This window comes from Rattus norvegicus, chromosome 7 (genome assembly GCF_021556685.1).
Source record: "Rattus norvegicus strain SHRSP/BbbUtx chromosome 7, alternate assembly SHRSP_T2T, whole genome shotgun sequence".
Lineage (NCBI taxonomy): Eukaryota > Metazoa > Chordata > Mammalia > Rodentia > Muridae > Rattus > Rattus norvegicus.
This window is the reverse complement of record NC_141540.1, coordinates 11,767,924-11,783,606: the sequence shown is the minus strand read 5'-3', so window position 1 is coordinate 11,783,606 and position 15,683 is coordinate 11,767,924. Positions and strand designations below refer to the sequence as shown.

The 15,683-nt window shown below is 39.2% G+C and overlaps 1 protein-coding gene across 7 annotated transcripts in view; it reads left to right on the top strand.

The window, feature by feature from the left end:
• The first annotated feature begins 3,264 nt into the window (after positions 1 to 3,264).
• Positions 3,265 to 15,683, top strand: part of LOC148004435 (endogenous retrovirus group K member 6 Env polyprotein-like) — a 48,495-nt gene continuing 36,076 nt past the window's right edge. For 2 of the 7 annotated variants that reach the window (XM_087559577.1, XM_087559579.1), the window contains exon 1: positions 3,265 to 3,451. The gene's annotated coding sequence lies outside the window, so the exon portion shown is untranslated. Of the gene's footprint in view, positions 3,545 to 15,683 lie in introns of all 7 variants that reach the window. The other 5 variants (XM_087559573.1, XM_087559575.1, XM_087559574.1 and 2 more) reach the window with 3 other exon arrangements.

Below are 15,683 nucleotides of genomic sequence, written 5' to 3'. Positions count from 1 at the left end.
AAAATTCATGATTTATAAAATTATATCAGTGGTTATTAAGCTCTTTTATAGTGGGACCACTATTAGATCCTTCTCTGGTATTCAAAACTGCAATGAGAACTCTGTCAGTCTCCCATGTGTCACCAGTTAATTGCCTCTTAGATAATAACCAGACTTTTTCCTACTTAGAGGGTATTCCAAGAGGCTGTAAAACAATTAACCATAGGTTATAAAAAGGGAAATAGGATTTATTATAGGTACTAGGACAGAAGATAAAATATTGACTGTGTTTATCTATACAAAACTTCACTAATGAATTAGTGATGGTTTTCAACCTTCTATTAACCCATGGTGCTAGGACCGGGGATAGATGTTTGGCTAGATAGTTACTCCTAACGGATATGCATATAAACATTCTCTGTTTTAAACTTCTATTTCAATTTATAATTTGATATTTTTTTTTGCCTGAACTTGTGATGACTTTTTTTATCATGTTATCATGTATTCTGAAAAATGTGTGAGTACTGAGGTCAAAAAGATGAGAAGGACAAGAAGAAATTTTCACCCACTTCCCACTTAGCTTAGGATTTTTCTGCTTTCCCCCTTAGATAGCTTTCACAGAAACCTTTTTACATCTTAGTAATAAACACTATAGTCACTTTTCAAGGTACCCCTTTTTCTTTCTGCAACTTCTGACTAGCAGGCTGAAAGTTAGAGCCTAGCAGATTCAGCTGAACTTAGATAAAAAACAAAAGGGCATATTACTTAACCCTCCCCCACCCACCCACACAAACCCTGCTGTTAGGCCACAGGTGTCAAAAACCAAATCCTGTAGCTTTTTACCTTCAGAAAGAGCAAGTAAATTTTTACGATGTTTTAGATGTTATCATCAGTATTTCAGTACAGTTAGAGAGCTAGAATGTTCATAGACTCTCAGACTTTAAAGCTACACCAGAGTCCTACTCTGTACCCAGAACACTACCTCTCTCCAGTCTGGGAGGCTTCCAGCAGTTACTGAAGTGTGTTTTTTGTATGCAACAAAATGTTGGGTCCTGTTTGCATATCCAGTCTGCTAGTTTACGTCTTTGTATTGGGGAATTGAGTTTGTTGATGTTGGGAGATATTAAAGACAGATGATTGTTGATTTCTCTTTGTTGTTTTATGTGGCATGGTGTGGGTGTATGTGTGTGTGTGTGAGAGAGAGAGAGAGAGCGAGAGAGAGAGAGAGAGGGGGGAGGGAGAGAGAGAGGGGAGAGAGAGAGAGAGAGAGAGAGAGAGAGAGAGAGAGAGAGATTCTCTTATTTTGGCTTTGTTGGGAGATGATTAAAATCTTGTTTTTTCTTTGTTGTAGGTACCCTCCTATTGTTACAGCTTTTAATACTCTTTCTTTGTTCTGTGCATTTAATGTTTTAATTATCATGTGATGAGAGGATTTTCTTTTCTGGTCCAATCTATTTGGAGTTCTGTATGTGTCTTGTACATTTATGGCTATCTCTTACTTTACGTCGGGGAAGTTTTCTTCTATGATTTTGTTGAAGACATTTTTCGCTCCTTTAAGTTGTGAGTCTTTGCTTTCTTCTATTTTTATTATTCTTAAATTTGGCCTTTTTATTGTGTCCAGAATTTCTTGGATATTTTGGGTTAGGAATATTTTCTGTTTTGAATTTTCTTTAACCATTGTGTCAATATCTTCTAAAGTATTTTCTACACCTGAGAGTCTCTTTTCTTTCTCTTATGTTCTGTTTGTGATGCTTACATCTCTATTTGCTGACCTCTTTCCTAGGTTTTCCATTTCCAGGGTTGTCTACATTTGTTTTTTCTACTTCCACATTTAGGTCTTAGACTGTTTTGTTCAATTCCTTTACATGTTTGATTGTGTTTTCCTGAATTTCTTTAAGGAATTTATTTGTTTCCTCTTTAAGGTCTCCATATTTACTTGTGTTTTCCTGTATTTCTTTTGGTGATATGTGTGTATCCTCCTTAAAAGACTCTGTTATCTTCATGAGATAGGATTTTAGGTCAACATCCTGGTTTTCAAGTGTGTTGGTGTATCCAGGGCTTGCTGTGATGGAAGAACCGGGTTATGATGATGCCAAAATATATTTGCTTCTGTTGCTTATGGTCTTGTGCTTGCCTCTTGGCATCTGGCTATCTCTGGTGTTATCTGACCTGGGTGTCTCTGTCTGGAACCTCTCTCCTCTGTCCCTGGGTTGCTGCAGGTCTTCCAGGGAGCCTGTGGCCCTGGCTGTAGCAGTTCTCCTGTGAGGCCTTCAGAGGAGCAGACAAGCTGCTGATCTGTTGCCCTGTATACAACAGATCTCCTGGGAGACTTCGACATTTGGGTCTTCAAAGGAGCAGTCAAACTATTGCCCTGGGTGTGGCTATTCTCTTGGAAGGCCTTTAGGCTGTGGGATCTTTAGAGGACCAGACAAACTGGTGATCTGCCCCCATGGAAGGCACAGACCAGAAGGGGTGTTGTGAACTTTTGAAAGAAAAAAAGATGCTTGGAATATCATGTGATCTATTATCTTGTAAAGTTCAAAAACTAGGAATGATAACAATAGGGTTAGAAGCAAAAAGAGATGAGGAGAGAGCAGAGCAGAAGAAGAAGAAGAAGAAGAAGAAGAAGAAGAAGAAGAAGAAGAAGAAGAAGAAGAAGAAGAAGGAGGAGGAGGAGGAGGAGGAGGAGGAGGAGGAGGAGGAGGAGGAGGAGAGAGAGAGAAAGAGAGAGAGAGAGAGAGAGAGAGAGAGAGAGAGAGAGAGAGAGAGAGAGCACAGAAAGATCAGGCAGGCTTCTTACTATGGGACAGGATCTTTATTAACAACAGGGCTTCTTCTTACTGACAAGGACCAGGCTTTTTCATTACAGATGTGGATTTCTTTCATTTAGAATAGAAAGGTACAGACATTTTGGTTCTCTATGCAATAAACATTGGAGCTTATGTTTCCTCCAGAGTGGTTGAGTTCTTTCTGCACTGAACATCACTCTATGGAGCTTGCTCGTAAAGGCTTTGCTCAATCACCCAAATTTATATATATCAGACCCTCCTGAGCCTGCTCAGAGTTTAGCCCCTGAAGTGCCTTGCTGATGAATGTGGAAGCTTTTGTTCTTAACAAAGGAACATCTTGGCCTTTCTGTTCTGTGGTAACAGCTGGGTGGTAACACAATCTGGTCAGTTTCTGTTCTCTGTTCCTGTTTTTATCATGAGGGTGTAAACTCATTTTTTCCACTGTGCTTCCTGGGTGAATTTGGGGTATATATTCTGCGAACCTCAGTAAGGCTTTGGCAATCTCTTAGGATGAATGACCGAAGTCTCTGTCTTTTCTCAAATTCCTGTGAACTACGCCTGGTTCTTGCTACCATGGCGGCACAGGAGATGTCAAGTGGAGATCTTACCAAGACTGGAAAAGAGATGAGCCCCTGATGGGATCATTCCAGGAGCCGGCTGTTGAAGTGAAAAGATCATATTGGGTGAATGACACTGCAAGAATTGAAAGCACATGTGAAAGAAAGTAAAAAGATTTGGGCCAGCAGTGAGTAAACCTTGTGAAAAGGGACAAGGTAGTGGTAAAGAGTTTTTGTGTATGTGTTCTATTAGAGTTATGCTAAAATCTAGAGAAGCAAAATCAATTCTCATAGATACTTTTAGTCTGTGGACCCTAATTAGAGATAGTTTACAACTTAGACATGAGAGAGAATGGGTTTGAGAAAAACAGTCCTCCCAGACTCTCCAGGGATGCTTTGTTGAAAGAGAAGGAAAATGAGCATAAGCTTTTTTGAAGCTCTCCTAGGGACAGAAGGGAGTCAGGAGACATCCCTGCCTCCTTGCTGGGTTCTATTGGACAACTGCTTATTTCTGGTTCTGGATTCCTTAGGTAGGATATCTGGGTCCCTTTGGGTCTGTGACACCATCTAGTTCTCTTCCACTATGTCTGTTTGTCTGTCCTTGGTGCACCAAACTGTTCATGTCTATCAGTTTATGTCTATGGTTTTTGTATCATTGCTTGAATGTTGTTCTATGTTTCACATTTAAAAGAAAATATTGTTAAAACATTTTCTGCCAATTGTTTACCCCTTGGTTTATTTTTAACTCATTTACAAAATAAAGAAATAAATAAAAAGGCAGTCTCAATTAGCCTTTGAAGCACCGAACCTCTAGTTAGGAGTCTAGATCAGCTGGAGAAGCCTCCTCAAGGGGTTCAGTGTCTGCACAAGCTGACCTTAAAGGGGCCAGTAGCTTCTCAGCTTCTATGGTAAGGGATCTGATGATTGTTTCCCTTAGAAAAATCTTTGACTGTGATTATTGGGTTTAGCAGGTGACAAGGTGCTTCTCTTAAAATTACAGCTAGTAAAAGTAAGAATACTAAATGTTAAAGATATGTGTAGCCATTTCATATTTGTTCCTGATTCCTTTTAAAGGTATAAATATGGTCTGCATGCCTTGGTTGTAGATTATTGGCTTTTAAGTTATTGGGCATGGTTAGAAGTTGTAACATTGGTAATTTAGATGACATTATTCTAGACAACACATGGCATGAGCCAACCCAGGGAAACAGGTCTCTAAAGATACCTGTAACTTGAGTAATATTTTGGGTAATTCTTATCCTAGAAACCATACTTAAAATATAAGATTTAGGGAAGTATCTCTTTGAGTTATTGAAGGCTGTGCCTTTGCACAAGAATTGGCAGTCAAACTTTGTAGCATGAGGGATAGAATTGGTGTTTTGGAGAGAACTGATTGTGGAGACTAGATTGTTGGAGGTCGAGTTTTGCTTTCCAGAGTTGTGGTTGTGCTCTGGTGTGACTAGAGAAACTTGAAGATGGTGGTTAAACTGCCACTGTTACATTGGCTGCAGTTTACAGGCTCAGGATTCTAACTCACACATATTTGTAATTAGAAAAATCAAATAGATGGAGATTGTTGCAGGATTTACAAAGGGTTGTGGCTATGGAACTTGTGATAATTTTACAGCTTGTTTGCTTCGTCCAACTGCCATTTCACGTGCATATAGAATTATTATGGATTTGGGAGACTGTTTTTATGCTGTTTCTTTACATCCTGGTGATTGTGAAAGGTTTTCATTTAGTGAGCTTGCTTATTTTTTTTTTTTATTAACTTGAGTATTTCTTATATACATTTCGAGTGTTATTCCCTTTCCTGGTTTCCGGGCAAACATCCCCCTCCCCCCTCCCCTTCCTTATGGGTGTTCCCCTCCCAACCCTCCCCCCATTGCCGCCCTCCCCCCATAGATTAGTTCACTGGGGGTTCAGTCTTAGCAGGACCCAGGGCTTCCCCTTCCACTGGTGCTCTTACTAGGATATTCATTGCTACCTATGGGGTCAGAGTCCAGGGTCAGTCCATGTATAGTCTTTAGGTAGTGGCTTAGTCCCTGGAAGCTCTGATTGCTTGGCATTGTTGTACTTTTGGGGTCTCGAGCCCCTTCAAGCTCTTCCAGTTCTTTCTCTGATTCCTTCAATAGGGGACCTATTCTCAGTTCAGTGGTTTGCTGCTGGCATTCGCCTCTGTATTTGCTGTATTGTGGCTGTGTCTCTCAGGAGCGATCAACATCCGGCTCCTGTCGGTCTGCACTTCTTTGCTTCATCCATCTTGTCTAATTGGGTGGCTGTATATGTATGGGCCACATGTGGGGCAGGCTCTGAATGGGTGTTCCCTCAGTCTCTGTTTTAATCTTTGCCTCTCCCTTCCCTGCCAAGGGTATTCTTTTTCCTCATTTAAAGAAGGAGTGAAGCATTCACATTTTGATCATCCGTTTTGAGTTTCGTTTGTTCTAGGGATCTAGGGTAATTCAAGCATTTGGGCTAATAGCCACTTATCAATGAGTGCATACCATGTATGTCTTTCTGTGATTGGGTTAGCTCACTCAGGATGATATTTTCCAGTTCCAACCATTTGCCTACGAATTTCATAAACTCGTTGTTTTTGATAGCTGAGTAATATTCCATTGTGTAGATGTACCACATTTTCTGTATCCATTCCTCTGTTGAAGGGCATCTGGGTTCTTTCCAGTTTCTGGCTATTATAAATAAGGCTGCGATGAACATAGTGGAGCACGTGTCTCTTTTATATGTTGAGGCATCTTTTGGGTATATGCCCAAGAGAGGTATAGCTGGATCCTCAGGCAGTTCAATGTCCAATTTTCTGAGGAACCTCCAGACTGATTTCCAGAATGGTTTTACCAGTCTGCAATCCCACCAACAATGGAGGAGTGTTCCTCTTTCTCCACATCCTCGCCAGCATCTGCTGTCACCTGAGTTTTTGATCTTAGCCATTCTCACTGGTGTGAGGTGAAATCTCAGGGTTGTTTTGATTTGCATTTCCCTTATGACTAAAGATGTTGAACATTTCTTTAGGTGTTTCTCGGCCATTCGGCATTCCTCAGCTGTGAATTCTTTGTTTAGCTCTGAACCCCATTTTTTAATAGGGTTATTTGTCTCCCTGCGGTCTAACTTCTTGAGTTCTTTGTATATTTTGGATATAAGGCCTCTATCTGTTGTAGGATTGGTAAAGATCTTTTCCCAATCTGTTGGTTGCCGTTTTGTCCTAACCACAGTGTCCTTTGCCTTACAGAAGCTTTGCAGTTTTATGAGATTCCATTTGTCGATTCTTGATCTTAGAGCATAAGCCATTGGTGTTTTGTTCAGGAAATTTTTTCCAGTGCCCATGTGTTCCAGATGCTTCCCTAGTTTTTCTTCTATTAGTTTGAGTGTGTCTGGTTTGATGTGGAGGTCCTTGATCCACTTGGACTTAAGCTTTGTACAGGGTGATAAGCATGGATCGATCTGCATTCTTGTACATGTTGCCCTCCAGTTGAACCAGCACCATTTGCTGAAAATGCTATCTTTTTTCCATTGGAGGGTTTTGGCTCCTTTGTCAAAAATCAAGTGACCATAGGTGTGTGGGTTCATTTCTGGGTCTTCAATTCTATTCCATTGGTCTATCTGTCTGTCTCTGTACCAATACCATGCAGTTTTTATCACTATTGCTCTGTAATACTGCTTGAGTTCAGGGAGAGTGATTCCCCCTGAAGTCCTTTTATTGTTGAGGAGAGCTTTAGCTATCCTGGGTTTTTGTTATTCCAGATGAATTTGCAAATTGTTCTGTCTAACTCTTTGAAGAATTGGATTGGTATTTTGATGGGGATTGCATTGAAACTGTAGATTGCTTTTGGTAAAATGGCCATTTTTACTATATTAATCCTGCCAATCCATGAGCATGGGAGATCTTTCCATCTTCTGAGGTCTTCTTCAATTTCTTTCCTCAGTGTCTTGAAGTTCTTATTGTACAGATCTTTTACTTGCTTGGTTAAAGTCACACCGAGGTACTTTATATTATTTGGGTCTATTATGAAGGGTGTCGTTTCCCTAATTTCTTTCTCGGCTTGTTTCTCTTTTGTATAGAGGAAGGCAACTGATTTATTTGAGTTAATTTTATACCCAGCCACTTTGCTGAAGTTGTTTATCAGCTTTAGTAGTTCTCTGGTGGAACTTTTGGGATCACTTAAATATACTATCATGTCATCTGCAAATAGTGATATTTTGACCTCTTCTTTTCCGATCTGTATCCCTTTGATCTCCTTTTGTTGTCTGATTGCTCTGGCTAGAACTTCAAGAACTATATTGAATAAGTAGGGAGAGAGTGGGCAGCCTTGTCTACTCCCTGATTTTAGTGGGATTGCTTCAAGTTTCTCTCCATTTAGTTTAATGTTAGCAACTGTTTTGCTGTATATGGCTTTTACTATGTTTAGGTATGGGCCTTGAATTCCTATTCTTTCCAGGACTTTTATCATGAAGGGGTGTTGAATTTTGTCAAATGCTTTCTCAGCATCTAATGAAATGATCATGTGGTTCTGTTCTTTCAGTTTGTTTATATGATGGATCACGTTGATGGTTTTCCGTATATTAAACCATCCCTGCATGCCTGGGATGAAGCCTACTTGATCATGGTGGATGATTGTTTTGATGTGCTCTTGAATTCGGTTTGCCAGAATTTTATTGAGTATTTTTGCGTCGATATTCATAAGGGAAATTGGTCTGAAGTTCTCTTTCTTTGTTGTGTCTTTGTGTGGTTTAGGTATAAGAGTAATTGTGGCTTCGTAGAAGGAATTCGGTAGGGCTCCATCTGTTTCAATTTTGTGGAATAGTTTGGATAATATTGGTATGAGGTCTTCTATGAAGGTTTGATAGAATTCTGCACTAAACCCGTCTGGACCTGGGCTCTTTTTGGTTGGGAGACCTTTAATGACTGCTTCTATTTCCTTAGGAGTTATGGGGTTGTTTAACTGGTTTATCTGTTCCTGATTTAACTTCGATACCTGGTATCTGTCTAGGAAATTGTCCATTTCCTGAAGATTTTCAAATTTTGTTGAATATAGGTTTTTATAGTAAGATCTGATGATTTTTTGAATTTCCTCTGAATCTGTAGTTATGTCTCCCTTTTCATTTCTGATTTTGTTAATTTGGACGCACTCTCTGTGTCCTCTCGTTAGTCTGGCTAAGGGTTTATCTATCTTGTTGATTTTCTCAAAGAACCAACTTTTGGTTCTGTTGATTCTTTCTATGGTCCTTTTTGTTTCTACTTGGTTGATTTCAGCTCTTAGTTTGATTATTTCCTGCCTTCTACTCCTCCTGGGTGTATTTGCTTCTTTTTGTTCTAGAGCTTTTAGGTGTGCTGTCAAGCTGCTGACATATGCTCTTTCCTGTTTCTTTCTGCAGGCACTCAGCGCTATGAGTTTTCCTCTTAGCACAGCTTTCATTGTGTCCCATAAGTTTGAGTATGTTGTATCTTCATTTTCATTAAATTCTAAAAAGTTTTTAATTTCTTTCTTTATTTCTTCCTTGACCAGGTTATCATTGAGTAGAGCATTGTTCAATTTCCACGTACATGTGGGCATTCTTCCCTTATTGTTATTGAAGACCAGTTTTAGGCCGTGGTGGTCCGATAGCACGCATGGGATTATTTCTATCTTTCTGTACCTGTTGAGGCCCGTTTTTTGACCAATTATATGGTCAATTTTGGAGAAAGTACCATGAGGAGCTGAGAAGAAGGTATATCCTTTTGCTTTAGGATAGAATGTTCTATAAATATCCGTTAAGTCCATTTGGCTCATGACTTCTCTTAGTCTGTCGACATCACTGTTTAATTTCTGTTTCCATGATCTGTCCATTGATGAGAGTGGGGTGTTGAAATCTCCCACTATTATTGTGTGAGGTGCAATGTGTGTTTTGAGCTTTAGTAAGGTTTCTTTTACGTATGTAGGTGCCCTTGTATTTGGGGCATAGATATTTAGGATTGAGAGTTCATCTTGGTGGATTTTTCCTTTGATGAATATGAAGTGTCCTTCCTTATCTTTTTTGATGGAACTTTTAGTTGGAAATTGATTTTATTTGATATTAGAATGGCTACTCCAGCTTGCTTCTTCTGACCATTTGCTTGGAAAGGTGTTTTCCAGCCTTTCACTCTGAGGTAGTGTCTGTCTTTGTCTCTGAGGTGTGTTTCCTGTAGGCAGCAGAATGCAGGGTCCTCGTTGCTTATCCAGTTTGTTAATCTATGTCTTTTTATTGGGGAGTTGAGGCCATTGATATTGAGAGATATTAAGGAATAGTGATTATTGTTTCCCTTTATATTCATATTTGGATGTGAGGTTATGTTTGTGTGCTTTCATTCTCTTTGTTTTGTTGCCAAGACGATTAGTTTCTTGCTTCTTCTAGGGTATAGCTTGCCTCCTTATGTTGGGCTTTACCATTTATTATCCTTTGTAGTGCTGGATTTGTAGAAAGATATTGTGTAAATTTGGTTTTGTCATGGAATATCTTGGTTTCTCCATCAATGTTAATTGAGAGTTTTGCTGGATACAGTAACCTGGGCTGGCATTTGTGTTCTCTTAGGGTCTGTATAACATCAGTCCAGGATCTTCTGGCCTTCATAGTTTCTGGCGAGAAGTCTGGTGTGATTCTGATAGGTCTCCCTTTATATGTTACTTGACCTTTTTCCCTACTGCTTTTAATATTCTTTCTTTATTTTGTGCGTTTGGTGTTTTGACAATTATGTGACGGGAGGTGTTTCTTTTCTGGTCCAATCTATTTGGAGTTCTGTAGGCTTCTTGTATGTCTATGGGTATGTCTTTTTTTAGGTTAGGGAAGTTTTCTTCTATGATTTTGTTGAAGATATTTACTGGTCCTTTGAGCTGGGAGTCTTCACTCTCTTCTATACCTATTATCCTTAGGTTTGATCTTCTCATTGAGTCCTGGATTTCCTGTATGTTTTGGACCAGTAGCTTTTTCCGCTTTACATTATCTTTGACAGTTGAGTCAATGATTTCTATGGAATCTTCTGCTCCTGAGATTCTCTCTTCCATCTCTTGTATTCTGTTGGTGAAGCTTGTATCTACAGCTCCTTGTCTCTTCTTTTGGTTTTCTATATCCAGGGTTGTTTCCATGTGTTCTTTCTTGATTGCTTCTATTTCCATTTTCAATTCCTTCAACTCTTTGATTGTGTTTTCCTGGAATTCTTTCAGGGATTTTTGTGTCTCCTCTCTGTAGGCTTTTACTTGTTTATTAATGTTTTCCTGTGCTTCCCTAAGTGTGTTCATGTCTTTCTTGAAGTCCTCCAGCATCATGATCAAATATGATTTTGAAACTAGATCTTGCTTTTCTGGTGTGTTTGGATATTCCGTGTTTGCTTTGGTGGGAAAATTGGGCTCCGATGATGCCATGTAGTCTTGGTTTCTGTTGCTTGGGTTCCTGCGCTTGCCTCTCGCCATCAGATTATCTCTAGTGTTACTTTGTTCTGCTATTTCTGACAGTGGCTAGACTGTCCTATAAGCCTGTGTGTCAGGAGTGCTGTAGACCTGTTTTCCTGTTTTCTTTCAGCCAGTTATGGGGACAGAGTGTTCTGCTTTCGGGCGTGTAGTTTTTCCTCTCTACAGGTCTTCAGCTGTTCCTGTGGCCCTGTGTCTTGAGTTCACCAGGCAGCTTTCTTGCAGCAGAAAATTTGGTCTTACCTGTGTTCCTGAGGCTCAAGTTCGCTCATGGGGTGCTGCCCACGGGCTCTCTGCAGCGGCAGCAATCAGGAAGACCTGTGCCGCCCCTTCCGGGAGCTTCAGTGCACCAGGGTTCCAGATGGTCTTTGGCTTTTTCCTCTGGCGTCCGAGATGTGTGTGCAGGGAGCAGTCTCTTCTGGTTTTCCCAGGCTTGTCTGCCTCTCTGAAGGTTTAGCTCTCCCTCCCACGGGATTTGGGTGCAGAGAACTGTTTATCCGGTCTGTTTCTTTCAGGTTCCGGCGGTGTCTCAGGCGCAGGGGTCCTGCCGCTCCTGGGCCCTCCCCCACGGGAGCCCAGAGGCCTTATACAGTTTCCTCTTGGGCCAGGGATGTGGGCAGGGGTGAGCAGTGTTGGTGGTCTCCTCCGCTCTGCAGCCTCAGGAGTGCCCACCTGACCAGGCGGTTGGGTCTCTCTCTCACCCGGTCTGGGAGCAGAGAGCTGCTGCGGGCCGGGATGTGAGCTTGCTTATAATTTTGGAGAGTCCATGAAGCGACACTATTGGGAAGTTTTACATTGGAATGGCTAACAGCCCTACATTATGTAAAATTTTTTGTCACTGCTTCAATACAAGAGGATAGGACTTTCAATCTTTTAGTGTATTGTATTCATTATATGAATGGTATTTTATTAGCTGATCCCTCTGAAGGAGTGTTACTACAGGCCTTTGCTCTTATATAACATGCTTTTAAGTTTTTGTGAAGTAGTTATTGCTCCAGAGAAGATTCAAAGACAATATCCTTTTCAATATTTGGGACACTGGTTATATCCTAAACAAATTGTGACTCAGAAAATCCAAATAAGAAAAGATAGTTTACTTTAAATTATCTTTCAAAGCATCTAAGAAATTTTAATTGACTAAGACCTCACCTTAAGATCACAACAGGAGGACTTAAGCCTTTGTTTGGTATTCTTAAGGGAGATGCAAATCCGAATTCCCCTCAAATTAACTGATGAGTGAGAAATAGCTTTACAGAAAGTAGAGAAAGCTATGTGTCAATGATAGATACATTAATTACATAGAGTATGATCAATTGTTGGTTACTTGTACCCACAGCACTCCTTTTGCAAAAGAGACCATTAATGTGGAATCATCTTTCTTCATCTCCAAAGAAAAAGTTTTAACACCTTATTACGAAGCTGTTATTGGGTTAATACAGAATTGTAGGATAAAGTCATAGAAGTATTTTGACAAAGAACCTGATGAAACATGCCTTATTCTAGACAACAATTAAATTGGTTATTATAGAATACTGATATTTGACCAATTGCATATGCAAACTCTTCAGGCAAAATTGATAATTTTCTTCTCTAAATGCTTTTGTATTTCCTGAAAATTTATCCATACAGCCCATAGAAAATGTGCTTATTATATTTACAGATGGCTCATCTAATGAAAACGCAGCAAATGTAATTGGATCACATGTTTATCCTCTTGCATTTCCCCCTGCTTCAGACCAGAATATTGAATTATGTGCTGTAGCCACTGTTTTTTAGATGTTAAAATCAAGGTTTCAGTTTGAATACTGATAGCCAATGTGCAGCTTATGGTTTACAATTGTTTAAAATTTATCCTTTTTTAGATACTGCTAACCCTCAAATTTTGCAATTACTTATGCTAATACAACTGATTTAAGAGAATGCACTGTTCCTTTATAGGCCATTTAAGAACTCAGACTGGATTGCCTGGACACCCTAGCAAGGACAATTCCACAATAGATTAATGTATTGGGCAGATTTTAGGACTTACATAGAAACAATTAGATAACCCCATTCTTTATACCATCTAAATAATAGTAGCTTGAGACGATAATTTAGTATTTCTAGAAATTGTACAGTCAAATTGTAAATACAAATCCTCAGTGTTCTCAGTTTCTTCCTGTATTACACAGTGATGTTAATGTTTGGGGACTTATACCTTCTAAGTTATGGCAAATAGATGTTACTCATATTTCTTGTCTTAGAAAATATATATATATATATATATATATATATATATAATTCTCAAGAACAAAGTTTTGAGAAACTTTAAAACAATATCTTCATAAAATAAAAAGGGGGAGTTATGTCCCTGTATACAATTATTTAAATAATGCTCTTTTTACTTTAAATTTTAAAATTTGGATGCCAAGGAACTCTTTGAGTGTCTATGGCACCCTACAATTTAGCATACTTGTGCCTAGGCGAAATGGAAGGATCCACTTACTAGAATATGGCATGATCCTGATCAGGTATTAACATGGGAAAGAGGTCATATTTTTGCTTTTTCTTCAGGATGCTGCAGGAGTGTGCTAGCTGCCAGAGTGGCTGGTGAGACATGCTGATGCTGGGACAAAGAATGATTGCTTGCTGAGTGCTCTGACAATGGTGACTGGGAAGCTGTTTTGGATGTGTGTTCCTAATCCATCTTTGCTTGCCTATATCCCAGAATGGACAAGCTGCCTTACTTCAAGTTTTTAGACCTTGTGGGATAGAGAACATGGAGACTGTGGAAAATGCCTTCAGAAAATCAAAGAGAAATTATGACTCTCCTCTTTCCTTTAATGTGACAAGTTATTCTGACTCAATCATAGACTTGTCAATTCAACATTGGAAATAGTTTTATTTTGGAAGATTGGTTCTAGACATTTTCAGAGACATTTGCAAATTCATAATTATCTTGTATGAACTTACATTTGCAGTGGTTAAAATTGATACAGGATCTGGATTTTGAACAAATGTTAGTGCATGTGTTAAAACTCCTAATCATTTATTAATTGGTCATGTTAAAATTACTTTTGTTTCTTCTACAGTATTTAATGTAAGTTATATTGATTGTACAATTTTTAATTTTGTTACTGTATTGAAATCTGGCATATACCAGCTTTTGTTTTATAGCTTGTGAGTATTATAGGACCTAGATATTCTGAAAAAGGCTTACAAATATTGGAAGAAGTGAGTCAGCTTTAAGCAGAAGCAATAGGACAGTGGGTTTGATTATTGCTGGTGTAGTGGTATAGGCTATTTAATTAAAAACACTATTGCTTTGACCTAAGAAGTTAAGACCGTTATTTTTGTTAATCATTTAACAAAAATGTTAATGCTTTAACTATTCAAGAAGATTTATGCATTTGGAATAATGGTTTTATGATCTTTACATTAACTGTATGGTAGTAATGCTGGAGATAGTCTTGACTATTTTTCACAGGAATGTCATCCACATGAATCTGCTGAGGACCAGGGAACTCTGCCCTGGTTGTGCGGATCTAGGCATGGTTCTGTTGCCTGTCAGTCATTCAGGAGAAGGTCAGCTGGTCCTAAACCATCATGGGAGAGACTTTGGTATCATCACTGCTATTGTAGCAGCCATTGTCACTGTGGCCACTGTGGCTGCAGTGTCTGGGATCATGCTCTCCCAATCCGTTGTTAAGGCAAGCACAGTCGATAAAAATTTAGGAGAAGTTTCTGATAATTGGGAATTCTAAATTTAAATCAACAGTCAGTGCTTTACAGGAACAACTTGATCTCTTTTGGCCTCCTGTTCTCCTATTTTCACACATGTTTGTGTGACTCTGGTTAGAGTTCAAAACCTTATAGTGGATCTCAGTGTTAGGGCCCTCATTGCCACAGTAGTTGCCTTTTGCTTCTTATCACATGCTTAGACAACATTCCCAGTCTGGAGCAGTGACTAAACAGGTATTACTCTCCATGGTAGGAGACAATCCCTCTGACCAAATCTGGCTTAGCCTTAATGAGAAGGAGTTAGCCAAAGACAGGTAACACTTTTGGACCAATGACCACCTAAGATAGGGTGCTGAGACTGACAGAAAGTCCCAAGGACAGGCAAGGGTGTTAGTTATCCCAAAGTGACCTAAGACAGGAGCTACTTTAAAAAATAAAAAAGGGGGACTTTTTGGACCCTCCTGGACCCACTCAGTGTTTTCTCCCTATTGAGCCTTGCTGATGCATGTGGAAGCTTTTATTCTTAACAAAGGAACATCTTGACCTTTCTGTTTGGCCAATGGGCAGTAACAGCTGGGCAGTAACACCATTGAGTCAGTTCCTGGTTTTTGTTTCTGTTTTTATCTTGAGGGCATACACTTGTTTTTCCACTATGCTTTCTGGGTTTTTCCACCTGGTGGACTTGGGTTATATATTCTGTGAACCTCAGTAAAGCTCTGGCATTCTCTTAGCATGAATGACCTGAGTCTTTGTCTTTCCTTAAATCCCCCAGGCCTGGTTCTTGGTACCATGGCTGCGATATATATAAGATATCTATCTATTTATCTATCTATCTATCTATCTATCTATCTATCTATCTATCTATCTATCTATCTATCTAGATATATATCTAGATATATCATATATATATATGATATATATATGATATATATATATATGATATATATATATGATATATATCATATATATATATATATATAAATTTGTGGAACTGAAAATTAATCTGAATGATATGTTCAGCTCTTCACCAGACAGGTTAATAAATGCAGTTGTACATTGTTCCTCAATTTATCGTCCTGGACATAGTTAAGAGAGAGTCAATTTGGGGCTCAACAAAAATGTATGTTTCCATTCTAGAGAAAAATGAACACATCCTTTGACCTAAGAGAAAACTGAAATCAGTCTGGTCTACCTTTGGGTGGAAA